Here is a 14552-nt window from a genome sequence, read left to right as displayed (position 1 = left end):
CAGGACCAGTGAAGTCAATAATGGCCTAGAATATACCTCCATGTGCAGATTATTATAAAATGGAATAATAATAAAAGGGGTTCTGGATTTTCACAAGTTCAAGTCATAAAGAGAAGGGAAATTATATATTTACTCTGCCTTCCAGTCATTTTTTGTAGCTATATTGATACTTTTCTCAGAGAAGAGAAAGAAGAAGCAATACTGTCATCTCTGGAGGAAGAAAAAGGAGAGAAAAAAAAGAAAAAACTTGAGTCTAACTTCAGTTCTGTAGGCATCTTTCAAGTTTAACAGTACTGCAGTCAACGGCAATAATCATTTAAGCAAGTCAGTATCTTCCAGTGGCTTCCAATTATAGACAGTTTTGCAAATAAAGGAATCAGTGGCAAAACCACTGTTGATTATCATGCATTATTTGCCAGAACAAGTCATATTTCTTCATTACTACTAAGCAGAATTACAGTGAGTCATTCTATCAGAAAATCTGAACCATGCGCAATATTTAGGAGTAACTGTTCTATATAATATGGCCTAGGGGGGGAAAAACAAAACAAAAAGCATCAACAAGGAAAGACATAATGGAGCCATATTTGTTATAGAACTGAGTACAAAGAATTGTGGATACACTGAGGACTATAAAAATAGCAGTGTCCTGAAACCACATATTTGTGTCTGTGTGTATTAAAAAAAATCAGTTAATTGCACTTTCCCCGTTGGATTGTGCTTTGCTTTTTTTTTTTGAGTCAAGTGGAATTATATTAATGGAAGCCGTTTGTCAGCTTTGCAACCCAGTTTGCTCAGCACAAAATGGGTCCAACTGTTCTTACTGCAAGGTAGAATACATGGAATTGTGGAATTTTAAGATACTTTGTTAGTCAAGAGCTAAATTTCTCCTCCGGCACAGGTGTTTTTTGAACCTACCTTGAAGTAGATTATAGATGACATCTTCATTCTGGTGGATGCATGACAGATACTCTCTTATTGCTGTGGCTTACCCCAGCACTGCCACTTTGACCATGAGAAGCTCTAAGATTGTTATGGCACTGTTTGAACAGTCAGAATAATCTCTACAATGGGCTGTGGCCTTCACTCCTGCTGACTTCTGAGAGACTTCTGGCTGGTAACCTGCAAAGCACGTCTGAGGCTTTGCAGAGTAAAGAAGATAGTGAGTAAAAAAAGGACTGTCTGAATAAATTGAGGCTAAAAAGAAATACAGCATTGTACAAACACCAGGCCAGGCAAACAGTGATTGATTCAATGCAAGAAGTGACAAAATGGAAAGACTACATATGCAGCTGCCACAGTTGGAAGTGGTGTGCTTTGCACATGCTATGAAGCTCCAGCTTGTGTGACAGAAACAGTCATTTGCAGGAAAAGGGTATGTCATATTACCTACTCCAAGATGATCTTGTTTTCATTTTTATCTCGTGTGTGTTGTCATCTCCTGCTTTGTAGTGCTACAGACTTGTATTTGCTACAAGCATGAGGCTACACTCAGCAGTGTGTGGTAATGAAGCCCTTTGAGGGTCATGCATATTTTAATTATTATTTCATTGTCAAAAGCTTTCCCACATGAGATGCAGTTTTGTATCTCATGTGGGACTGAAATAGGGGTCCTTCCTTCAGAACAGCAAATATTAAGCAAACATTAATTTATTTTGAGCTTTGCACATTTTAGATGAGTGTAAATCAATATGTATAGTTGGAAAAAAATTTTCCTCCATGTATTGTAAAGCTGAACTGAGACATCAGAGCTAAGTGACAAGAAGTGGTGGCTACAACAGAAAATGATTAAATGATTTGTTTAGCATTTATGTACTGTATGAGTGCACCTTGTCTGTGTTAAAGTAAAGTAATCATAGGTTTTCCACCGGCAAGGGCTGTGAATTTTAGCTGTATTCCCTTCTGGGATTCTGAAGTTCTCAGGTTCCGGCTTACACAACAGCAGAGTCTAAATACAGACCAGTTTTTCATCCATGAAATGGAAGTTAAATAACACTTGACTGAAGTAGACAAAACAAGAAGATACGTAGACTAACTGGAAACATCAAGATTTGAAAATTACCTGATAGGAAAAGGGAGGGAAGGGGGATCAAAGACGTCCCAGGGAATGAAAAATTCCTTCACAGCACTTCCTGTTCTCTCTGTTATGCTAACCAAGGTAGGATTAGGTTTCAGCTGCCAAAAGAAATAACACTTGTAGATTTTTTTTGGTCTAGGGAAGTGGGATAGAAAGATTTAAGACAGCTTTTTCCGAACTATTTGCTTTTTGTCAAGCAGTCAAGTCTAGTTATTGTTATTAATTTGTATTACAGAACTACCAAGCTGAGACTGGATTTCCATTGTATTAGGTGCTGCACAAATATCCAGTTAAAGGCTGGTTTTACCTCAAAGAGCCCACAGTCTAAATAGAGCAGACAGACAAAGGGCACTTTGCCCTGAGTTGTATAGCTGCTTAGCAGTTGAGCTAGGAATTATCTCTCCTGAGTCATAGCTTATACCTCAGCTACTGAAGAACTATTCCGGAGAACAGAACTGTCATTAAAAGAAATGAGCTTGCCTTCTTGTAAGCAAACATGAGATTGTATGAGAGTGATCTCATGAAGTTCATTGTCACCATGCAAGCAGATGTTTATGTGTCTACTTTAAAGTGGAGAGGTTAGTTCCTTGTGTCATGTCTCTGAGATTTCAGGGGAAAATGTTAGGCATAAAAAAGTGGTTGTTGGTTTTTTTCAGTGTTCGTGGAGCTCTCCAAAATCTGTTAAGGAACTTCAAGCTGGCCTCAGCCTTTGATAAACTATTGTCTGAGTCAGCTCCTCTAAAATTACAAGGAGTACTTAAAGGACTTTGAGAGTCTGGACTGCATCTGTGCTTCTGTAGATCTCTGGGGCTCCAGATATGAAGCCTGGAAGGTAGGGAGAGATACCTGAAACTATGCTGAGTCTTTTGAAGCTCCTATTACTTACTATGTCACCTTGGCACATGACAATGTAACTTGGCTACAAAAAGTTGCCATGCCTTCTTTAATATATACTGGAGGAGGGACAAAGGCTACAGACCAACACATCTCTGTCCCAGGTATCTTCTTAGCAGGACCTGAGGTTGAATGCTGCATGTTGTGTGACTCGGACAGAAAAGGAAATTGCACTTTCATGTTAATATAGAAACAAAAGAATTTTCTTTATTTCTGTAGAAATAAATTGTCAGCACAACAGAATGTATTGACTTGAGCCCGTTTATTCCTAAGAGGTATTTCAGTGGATAATTCCAAATCGAATCCTGTGTGTAAATATTTGAAGTACCATTTGAATGGTGAAGGGCTTTTCTTACATGGCAGAATTTCCTGCCTGTCGTTTTTGAAATCCTAACCTGGATGTGCACAGGTGACTGTAGCTGTCTGCTGTGCAGGTCTGAACTGCAGACAGAGAACAAGTGGGGCAAGCAGCAGATTGGCTGTCGCCCATTTCTCAAGATGCCAGCCGTTATCAAAGCAGACCCTCTGAGTTTGCTCATAGGAACAAGCTGAGGTAAATGTTTAACTTGAGTCCTTAGAATCTATGGCTTGCACCTTTCTTTATTATTAACCCAACCCCTGTTTTTCTTTACAGTTGCACAGCTGCTGGCACACAAGAAACAAAGGACCCTTGACATAGCTTCCTCATGGTTGCATGAGTAAAGGTAAAGTACCTTTTATATTGCTTCCATACCTATGCATAGGAGAGAATGATTGCATATTTCTGCTTGCTTTTTCTTTATGGCAGAACAGCCTGCCAATAACAAGCACTGCTTTCTTGTGCTATTTTAAAAGTAAATAACTGGATAGATCCAGATGACTTCATCCTATTTTGACGTAAAGTGAAAAAATGCATATATACATTCTAAGAGTAAAAACAGCAAATTCATTTGGAGATTCGCTTTTTCAGATACATGCACGTATTTCCATTGCTCTTCTCTTCAAGCTAGTAGCCCTACCTCCGTCACTACTGTTTTCCTCTTGTTTTCTGTATTGCTGAAGTCTGAAAAGATCTGCCTCTTCTCCTAATGCTGCACTATCGAGATCTGAATTTCCGTGACTGCTTTCACTAAGCTCACAAAAACCAGATGCACCATTTGTTTAGTTTGCATTCTGCATCTTCCTTGATTTTTTTTTTCTCTTCTCTTGAGTAATCTGTGAACTGTATAATAAAGTGTCTTGGTGAGGCAGGCACCCAGCAACACTGTACAGAAATAACTGGGACACTTGTCCCAGTTGTTCTGTTTATTATGTCAGTAGTGTGAATACTCGCTTTAAAATAATCTTAAATACCTGTGTATGCTATGTGGAGGCTCAAAATTGGTTTGGAGAGAGAATGTTTAACTTGCTCAAATCATTTTTATTTGCTGTGACATAAACTTACATGGAAGATGGTATAACTGAGCTTCAGCTGAAGTAATGCATCAGTGGAAACTAGAGTGAAGATCAGAAGAATGACAATTTAAACAAAAAGCTAAGGCATCCAGAAAATACTGTTGCTTGTGTTGTGTTAGATACATGTGTGCATGTATACTTAGATAAGTATAACATATTTTTAGCAAAAGTAATTTAATACAAGTATATTTAACAAATTTAATCAAAAGTACCAATTTTTTCTTGTCTCCAACTGCCTGGAATATCATTTAAGTCCATGAATGTATCCGGCAGGTCAGGTCTGAGCTCCATCTGAGCAGACAATCTCTCAGCCCCAATACATTCTTTAGGAAGATCCAGGTAGAATCTCCTCTTTGTTCTCATTTGTGCATGTGGTGTCTTATGAAGCTGAGCATTTCCCAAATTACTGACTGCCACTTTAAAGGAGATTTCTACAGACACTGCAAATACACTGCTAGCATTTTGCTTTATATCACAGAATCACAGAAACACCAAGGTTGGAAAAGACCTACAAGATCATCCAGTCCAAGCATCCACCTATCACCAATAGTTCTCACTAAGCCATGTCCCTCAACGTAACATCCAAAAACTATTAAACTAACAACAAACTATTAAACTATTAAACTATTAAACTAACAATTACAGCGTGGCATGGCAATGAAAGTATTTGGCTTGTAAGTACTTAGGAATGTGTGAGGAAAGGTTTGTGGGCACATTGTGAAATGTGAAAGTGTGTGATCAATAGCAGTATGAAGACACACTGTACTTCCTCAAAAGAAAGTACAAATAGCTGTTTGGGAGTAGTTCACACATCTCTGATTCTTGTAAGCCTAATAGATTATGAATAAGATTCTGTTATTCCCTGTTACAATGAGATCCAGCTGTTTGCATAACCCTAGAGATCATTGGCACTAAACTCAAGGGATATGCAAGGAAGATAATCACAGACAGAATGACAGAATCTAGCTATGATTGATTTACTCCCATCGAAGTATACTGAAATGAATGCTAGTGTTGGTGAAATAAATTAGTATTAATTGGAAGGATGTTAGAACACGGGCAAAAGTGACTATGAAAATCTGAGTCATAAGATAGAGAAGGTAAATTATTTGCATTCATTTCAAGAGACTGGCATCTTGGTTATAAAATGAGTGGGATGTCAATTGTGAAGCTCTGAACCTATTTCTACAGTGGCTGAATTCAGATATCACAATTTACTTAAAGATCAAGAGAGAAACAAGCGAAGAATACACAACAAAACACAAGCCTGTTCTTTAAAAGAATGGCTGAATTGGCAAGTTGATAAAGAACATTGTGTTTGTTCAAAGGTGACCTAGGTCAGCAGAGGACAAAATATGCCTTCTTCTTCATCAGCAGTTGAGTCTTTGTTAAGGGCTCATGGATTTCTCTATTTCCTCAATATATACTTTTTTAAAACCTGGCAATTCTACAAAGCATGTGTTGGACTTTAAACATATTTGCCTAGCTTATTCTGAGTGCTACAAAATGCAAATAAAGACGCTGGCATCAAAAGGGGATGGAGTGCTTTGAAGATGAAGGGCTTGACAGGGAGCCAAGGAGCCAATGGGCCACTGAGGACTGTAATTCCCATAGGTCTGTAAGGACGCTCTGCCTGTTTGGTGAGACTGAATATGCACCAAAAAGGAACTGGGGAAGCTTTTCACTGCTTTTTTCTGATAAACTCCTTAGGCCAACAGAGTTGGTTTAAAATCTTACTTGAAGGCTGTTCAAGAGGAGAAAGTGTGAAATGAGAACTGGCAAAATTATGTATTGCCTGTATTAAAAGTGGACAAGCTCATTGTGCCTGCTGCTGTGACAGAAGCAGCATCAAGAATCCCAGCCCAACACAGTTTCTCCTGTTGCTATTCACTGCTTTGCTATTTGTTTGTTTTTCTTTTTAGTGTAATGCTGACAGCCAGTTCTAAAAACATTCTGGTGATATTAAAGGATATGATAGGGAACCTTATCTTGTTTCATTTTACGTATCAACAGAAAGCAGAAAAGCACCCTTCTCCAGCACAACTGCCCCATCTAGGCTCAGTAGCATTATTCTGACAATAAATGGATTACAATTTCTTTGGAAAAAAGGCAAAGCCATAACTCACTTTTTTGCTTCATTCCAACCCTTAACATGCTTCTCACCTCTCGTGTAACTCCATAGCAAAAGAATAAATTGGCTAGCAAGGAAGTACAGTATCAAGTGTTAAAATGTAGTGGAATCACAGAAATAATAGTAATGTTATTCCATGATGTGATCAGGGTTCCTTTTTGAGAAACTAATGATGTTAAAATAAATGGAATTACGTTACTTTTCATTTTTTAAGTCAGTAAATTCCAAAAGAGGATTTGCCCCTTTTCTACAATATGCTTAAAGACTTACAGTGCACGATCAAATGCAGATTTATTAGGGGCATGAGGGGTTGGCATACGGCATTCTCTGCTCAAAGCTGCTCAGTGCCTTTTTGTTCTGGTCAATGAGGATTTTTTTCATTTTAATTATTATTTCTAGACCATATGTGGCCTTGCATTTTCCAGAGATTTTTTTATTGCACACAAAAAGCGATTAACACTTTACTACTAGTAGCAAGGTAAACTGATGTTACAGATAAAGAGTATGATAGGATCTAGAAAATGTGAATTAGAGAAAATATTACAAAAAGAACTCCAGTGCAAGGTTTTCCCTACTTTTTATTGACTCAGTAATTAGAATACTTCCCCTGACTTGAGTGGATGTTGGATCAAATCACAATGTCTCTCTAACTCTCCCCCTCTGCTGGCAATTCAGCTCTTGCTGTGCTGCCAGAGCTGCACAGTATCTTAGAGCTTTTCAGAAAAATCCTTTAAGTCATACAGCAGTACTTCTCATTTGAACCAAAACACGAAATACAGAAGAAAACTGTGGGCCAGTGGGAAGCAGAAAAACTACACAGATGATGGGGAAGGACAAGTAGATTCTGTAGTCTGAATAGTATCTATTCACTTTCGCAACCAAGCAGACAGGCTGTGCTTGATAGCATGAGATCAAGAAGACAGTATTTCTGGTTCAGACATAAGGAGAGCTCAGTAAACACAACCTGGAGTTTTACTTCACTTGATAGCCCAAATCAATTTTCACTACTAAGCCGGCAAGCCACGATGTTCTTAAATTTAAAGCACAAATAATGTACAAAACAGCAAAGTGCAGACTAGATTTTTGTAAGCTTCTCCAATTTACAGAATGCAAAAGGCTGGCTCACTGGATAGTTCTATACAAAATGTTTCACTTGTATGTGTACATGATGTGATTTCACTGGTGATATAAGCTGGCTTCACAATAGGGATCAACATGATGACACTGACAAAATTATTTTCCTGCTTATGCTTCACGGCCTTTCTTGTTGCACATTTTTTATTATTATTAATATTCTGCTCTCCACAGTTCTCCACTTTGTTCAGCACAAAGGCATGGACGTTGCCAATTATAAATGACAAACTAATGAAGGAAGAGAAATCCACTTCTTAAAGTAAGTAAACTTTTCCAACAGTATTTAGAAATTATCTCTCTCAATAGAAACAATAATTTCTGTTCAATATTTCTTCTGGTCAGCTATAAATATGTTTAAAATACATAATACAAAAAACTGGGATACTGTGGAGACCCTGATTTTGATAGGAATGTAAAATTCTCCATCTCTGATGGAAAATTTCTCACCTGAATATAAGTATACTTCATATTTTTGCAGTCATAGGAGGCAATTGATTCCCTGATATCTGATCAGTTTGAAGAAAGCTTTGTTTCCCCCCCTCCCAAACCAACTTTAAGGAATAAATTTAGGATGCAATAAGTTTATTTTTTTGGTACATAGATCACTTTGCAGTAGCGAAGTCTGCAGCAGAGTTACCCAAAAAGGAAATTATGGATATTCATGAGAAAGGCAGATGTTTGTTATTGATTAATCAAGTTTTAAGTTTCATTAACCCAATTAATTGTTTTATCCAAATTAAGAGATCAAGTCCAGAGATTGTATGCTGCTTAGTTTTCTTTTGGCATAATTCTATACATGGAAATATGTTTTGTTTTCGTTTGTTTGTTTGTTTAGAAGAAAGCATAATGAATACACTAATGAAAATAGTATTCAGATAATTCTTTCAAAAGAAAAATACAACAGTTTTTCTCTATATTCTTTTAGTGCTGAAAGGTCTTTGTAAAACTACATTCAGGAAAAGATTTTGCTAGCCTGGCCTATTTCCAAAATTCAGACACTTTCACCTTGTCTTTTGTTCCTAGCTCAAATTCAGAAAATCCTCTTTGGGATTTGTTTTCCAGCACAAAGTCATGCGAAATGTAAAACACCAGAAAGGCATTTTCTTCTCTACTTTGCTCCCTGCCGTAGAAGAACAAGTTAATCCCACTCAGCACGAGTGGGCAACGTAAGGCAGAGCCCAAACTCCGGAAGCCACAGCAGGTCGAAGCTTTGAGATAACGGCTAGGGCAGGGTGAGCTTTACCACTGGCAGCTCCCACTGTCAAGGAGCACGGGCAGTTGGCTGGATGTCGGTAGTTTCTCCGTCACCCTTCCCAAGGCTGCGTGCAGCCCTGCCTGCCGGGCGTTCGGCGCGTGGTGCTGAACGGATAGCGCCCACCCGGCCGGGACCCTCCTCGTTGTGCGAGTGGACCGAAAAGAGAGGCGGTGACACAGGGCTTCTAGAGGAAAAGTGCTAAAAGCAGAGCTCCTGCCACAAAGTTTGATTTACTATGCTCTGTGGAACTTATTTTCTCCTACCGAGTAAGAATTACTGACATTTTAAATATTACAGAACTATTTAATGCCCTTAGTAATGGTCTATCGTGCTGCTTTACCAACGGAGAGCGACGAATTGGTCTCCAGCCTGAATTGCCTCCAGCTTAATTAGGTATGACACGTATTACTTCTTGTGCTAAACTGCTGCAGGGGGATGTTGTACGTTGTTAAACAGCTGCTGGATTCTGCCTGAGAGGGAAATCTATTTATAGGTTGTATTTTGGGTTGTAAAGTTTGCAACTCTGCTTAGGAAACAGCAGTGCTATAGAACCATGCTGAATTATTAAGACTGTTCAGTCACACAGAACAATAACCATAAAACAAGGGGTCAGACACTGGCTGGCCCTATGCGTGTGGTGTACAGAAACGGAAAGCATAGGTCATCCGGAGTGCAAGGGCTACTGCTGAGTAGCAATGCCTAAGTGGTCAGAGATCATTAACAATTACCCTCTGGCCTGTGGAACTAGCTGGATCCAGACAACTCAAAAATAAGCCCCACTGCAGAGACTGTGTTTATGCAATAGGAACCTCTGGGGGAGATCTTGTGACTCACTGTGGAATCTGGGATCTGGAAGTGTGTACATTAGTGAGAAAACCAGACTTTTGCTTCCTAAGGTACTGTAGATCTTCAGTAACGTCTTAAGACCTTAGGTATTAACTATGCAGTTGACAAGAATTAGGATATTTCTATTTATCAGGTATCCCATTCAAATTCCCTTGCCAATAACTGAATATTTAGGATTTCCATGGCAACATATTTCTAGACCCAGATTACAGTCAGACTGATGCATGTCAACTGATACAGAGATGCAGAAGGTAGTGGCTGAATTTATTCAAGCAATCACATTCTCTTTTCTAAGACTAATGCGCATGAATACTGAGTTAACAAACTGAATTGACAGGGATTCCATCTCAATGAACATGTATAATGCTCCAGCTCAGGAGAGTAGCATTTAATTTGTAAGTGTGATTATATTTACACTGCTATTACAGAAAAGTCGAGGTTGGCTTTATGCAAAAGACCATTTGCTGTAGTATCTTGCTGCTTGGTCATCCAGTAAAGCCGTTCCTTTGTGGTCAGGAAAAAAAGATCAGACCACATGCACTCAGCTTCTATATATGCTTCTTTTCACATGCTGCAATTGCTCACCTCATGAAACCAGCTCAATAGTCACACTGTTGTTGCCTTAGAGACATACATTAATTTACTCCATTATAACTTAGATGCTGATCTTAACTACACAAGTATTAATAGTTATTCAATGTTATCCTCAAATGGCTGTTCAGTGGCTAATGTAAAATGAATAAGGGTTTACTCTCAATCTCATATAAGTCAATGGATATCTTTCTCCTCATTTCATTCAGAGCTGGAATTAGCTATCCCCATTGCAGTGCCAACAAATATTAATTTTTTGTCCTTAAGGCACCTCTGCAAGGTAGGGTAATGCCACTGACTCCATTTCACATACGAGAAATTGGGGCAGAAAGTTGATCTGTGATTTATCCAGCAAATAAACAGATGTTCTGCCCTCAATCTGGATTTCATTTGGTGGATAGTAAGGCTTCTACAGGTAGTAAGGAGGTTACACATGCTCATCCTTCTCTTGAACTTTGACCCCAGACAGTGTATTGTAGATCCATTTTTGTTACTTTTGTTATTAAGAGATACAAGTTAACCTTAATTTTGCTTGCATAAGTGCATATTGTGCTTGAGACAGGGAAATAAACTTGTGTCTCTTGAGTCTTTTATAACCAAACGAGTTTTCTTCTCTTAATATAAGCTTTCAGTGCTCTCAGTCTTATTACTGTGGAAATTGTCTCCATAACTGGTATTAGAATTACCTTGTTGATATCATTAGTAAAGCATGTAATTGATAGCTGAACTGTTATGATATTTATCTTTAGGTCAACAGCTATTGAAACTCCAGAGGCAAATTAGAAAAACCATAGACTCTTTATTAGTAGAACTTAATTTAACTGTATTTAAACTTAATTAAGGAGGGGAAAAAAAATGACCTTTCTTAATTCTCTCTTTATAAAGTATGAAGTAAGGATATTAGATTAGTTTGATCCTGGTTGTTATTATGTATGCACAATAGATGAGAATGCAAAAATTCTCTCATTCAGTTAGGTACTCTTGAATGTCAAATCAAAGACCAGGTGCTGCACAAGCCCATTTCCTTTCTTCAGTGTTATATGTTTCCCAGCCTGTAATTCCTCCCAGGAAACCAGAAGAAGTCTTAATTTCTTATCCCCCTTCCCCCATTAAAGTAACAGCTCTGGTCATTTAAACAATCAAGCACATGTTCTTTCACTGTCTGCACCTCTCATGCTATCCATAAATGGTGATGTGGTAAGAAAAACCATGGAGGAAAGGAAAGGAAATGACATTAACCTTTTCCATCTGATAAATAAGGGCTTCATTCAGCTGCAATAATCCACATCCTTCCCCAGAGATGCAGTTAATTTAATACCTAAGGGCTCAGTTCATTTAAAATTATTTCCACACTGGCCAGCTGATTTCTTGGTGAATTATTCAGTCCCCAGACTGAAATATTCTCCCTGTGCAACAGCATGAGAGAGGACTACACCACTTCTCTAGTTCCCAGTAGCCTGAATGTCCTGTCAGAGTAATGCTACAAGTGGCTCTGTGACATCCACAGGGCTTCATCTATGCTAAGTTGACAGGAACTTTTGGGCTGATTTAGGACCACCAGTCTAAATGTTTGTTCTATATGCTATTCTTTTCTGCAGCAAATTTCACACCCTCCCAGCAAACTTTAAGCACCTGCAGTTTACAGGTTATAAAAAGAGAATCTGATCTTTGAGTGAGTGGAAATTTAGAACAACGGAGTTACTCTAAAATAGGCAGCCTGCAGTTTAAGGGAATGGACATGGATTTGTGAGCCCTGCACTGCTGCTTGTGTGATCCACTCTCCCCAAAGCCAAAAGCAGGGAGCTGGAATGTTTTTCTTTCCCTTTTGCTCCTTTACTCCAGTGGTATCTGTTCAGCCATACCTGATGAAGATACCTGCAAAAACAAAGGACTATTTGTGTCTGTTGAGGCAGATATTTTGTGAGCACCACAGAGCAGCAGGGCATATGAAACCAAATTGAAGATCAGCAGGAAACAGTACTCTAACATCAACAGTAATATTATATTAGTTGTGTTGATTCATTGTCAATATAAAGCCATGGGAATCTCGTGATGGGCATCAAGAAATTTTGGATTAGATTCTTACATTATGTGACATGCTCTTTGCTCTATTTTTTTTTTTTTTTTCCTATTTAAAGGGAGTGTAACTAATTGAGAATGATGATCCAAAGTTTATGCAATTTTGTAGCCTTTCTGATCCTGTAATAAACTGAGCTCTGAGAGCCCTTTATTAGACTGCCTTGCAACTTGGTAGTGAAACAGGAAAAACGAGAAATCTGACCTCACTTAGTATTTAATTGAAGTGCATTTATTGACTGTTTTTAAACTCTTGTAGCAGTATTGTTTGCTAAGAGTGGTGGGCCAGCTCTTGGATTGCATGTACCCTTAGCTCCCTGGATAAACACAGCCTTGTAAAGAGGGGATAGGGAGACTGTAAAGTGTTTCGTACAAAGTGTTTCATCACACTCCCAGCTTGCAGGAACTGGACAGGGACTGAGCAGGAAGCTATAGCTGAAGATTGGCACATTCTCTCCTCTTCCACAGGCTGGCCAGACCATGTGGGATCAATATGCCAGAAGTAAAGCAGGAGTGCTTTAATGGGCATGTTTGAGCTCCTGGCACCAAGCTGTTGGGGCAGTCAAAATAAACTTCTTTGGATCTATGCTGTTTCCTTAAGCATTCTGCAAGTTGCAAAGGATGCAGATCTCTAGCCTCATAATGCTGAGAAGGGAGGACTGAGAAGGCTGTCATGTAGGAGTGCCAAAGCAAGCTACAACTTGATAGCTCTGCTAGTAAATCTACCCTTGATACTATAAAGCTGAGCCTGGTATGCAATTAATGCTGATAACATTCTTATCTCCACCCTATCTATCAGAAATTGAGGCAAAAACATGAAGGTCTTCACAACGCTGTAACCTTAAGAACAGTTTCCCACTTCATAGAGGCACTCAACAGGCACTGGTGCATTCAGTTATGGTTCATTATTGCTGAACTTTGGGGCTGGCTATGGCCAGTTCTACCTGGATTCAGTTAGCCTGCTCTACTGTCAGGAAAGACTTCTTACATTTATGTTATCTCCCTGAAAATCTTAAGTAGGGACCTGAACACGATTGAGAGCAGTTGCCTGATAAAAGATTCAGATCCTGAACAAAAATCCATTCTGCAAGAAACTGAGGAGAGGAACTGAGGAACTGAGAAGATGGTTCTGGAATGATGAGCATAGCATTTCCCTGGCATAGGAAATAGTGAAGAAGTTTAGCTAGTGAGACATGCAACCAGACATTTTTGCATATGATGTCATACTGACTTTGTGTGTGCTCTTTGAATTCACCTATAATCAAGTTCACTGCAATGTTGAATTAAACTGGCTGTTTTTATTTCCCAAAAGTTTTGGAAGCCTTATGGCTTTGTGGAGCTGTTGCTTATCAGCACGCTGAATGCTGTAATGCTCGCCGTAGTGACGCAGGTAAATGAAGTCTAGGAGACTTCATTGTTATAAACCAGCTGCAAATCTGACCCAGAGGAGATACGGATTCTATTCGAGGAGTCTATGATGCAAATTTATGCAGATGACTGTCATTAGTCTACTGTATGTCTGCTTGAAACAGCAGGGTAAGGAAGTGACAGCTACTCTGCAGAGAGCAGGCTGTGGAAATTACAGATTTGTGCCAAAACTGCCATCCTAAGAAAAACATTATAGCACAGAAGAGACTTGCCTCTCAATCCTTTTGATCGATTACAGGAAAGTAGAAATGCAGAGGATGTTTCAACACCAGCCATAAACTTCTTGATTCCTTCTTCTTATCACTTAATAACAAATGTCTCTGCACATGGATCTCCACATCCACAGCATACAGGCACACAGCAATGGGAGCAGGCTGAGCTTCTTTGATAGTGCCCTAATCTGAAGGCCATATTAATAGGATCAAGGAAAGAACACTATCTGCATCTTGGGTGTGACACTCTAATTAGCTAACTTTAAAAAAATAATTGATGTAACATCTAGGTGGGCCAAAACACTGGTAAAGGCCAGTGGAAGCACACAGCTGTGATAGCACTGCCCCGTGCTGTACGTGCCCTCTTTTACATTGTTCTTACCTCCATGGCCAGTGAGGCCTGCGAAAGGACTCTCCCAGATCTCTCTGGGATACCCAGCAGGGATCACTGTTTCAAGAGACAGTGACAAGCCA

The 14552-nt window shown here is 39.1% G+C and overlaps 1 protein-coding gene across 10 annotated transcripts in view; it reads left to right on the top strand.

Moving 5' to 3' along the window:
* The first annotated feature begins 2847 nt into the window (after nt 1–2847).
* Nucleotides 2848–14552, top strand: part of KCNJ16 (potassium inwardly rectifying channel subfamily J member 16) — a 30769-nt gene continuing 19064 nt past the window's right edge. For 4 of the 10 annotated variants that reach the window (XM_042833033.1, XM_042833026.1, XM_042833032.1 and 1 more), the window contains exons 1-3: nt 2848–2909; nt 3606–3675; nt 7845–7929. The gene's annotated coding sequence lies outside the window, so the exon portion shown is untranslated. Of the gene's footprint in view, nt 2910–3056; nt 3076–3180; nt 3525–3605; nt 3676–7844; nt 7930–9222; nt 9319–9730; nt 9822–14552 lie in introns of those variants that run through there. The other 6 variants (XM_042833034.1, XM_042833029.1, XM_042833025.1 and 3 more) reach the window with 4 other exon arrangements.

Source organism: Centrocercus urophasianus, unplaced genomic scaffold (assembly GCF_019232065.1).
Source record: "Centrocercus urophasianus isolate 14NV4802_14NV808 unplaced genomic scaffold, USGS_Curo_1.0 seq_40, whole genome shotgun sequence".
NCBI lineage: Eukaryota > Metazoa > Chordata > Aves > Galliformes > Phasianidae > Centrocercus > Centrocercus urophasianus.
Note: the sequence above shows the minus strand (reverse complement) of the source record. Positions and strands in the feature narration are given on the sequence as shown.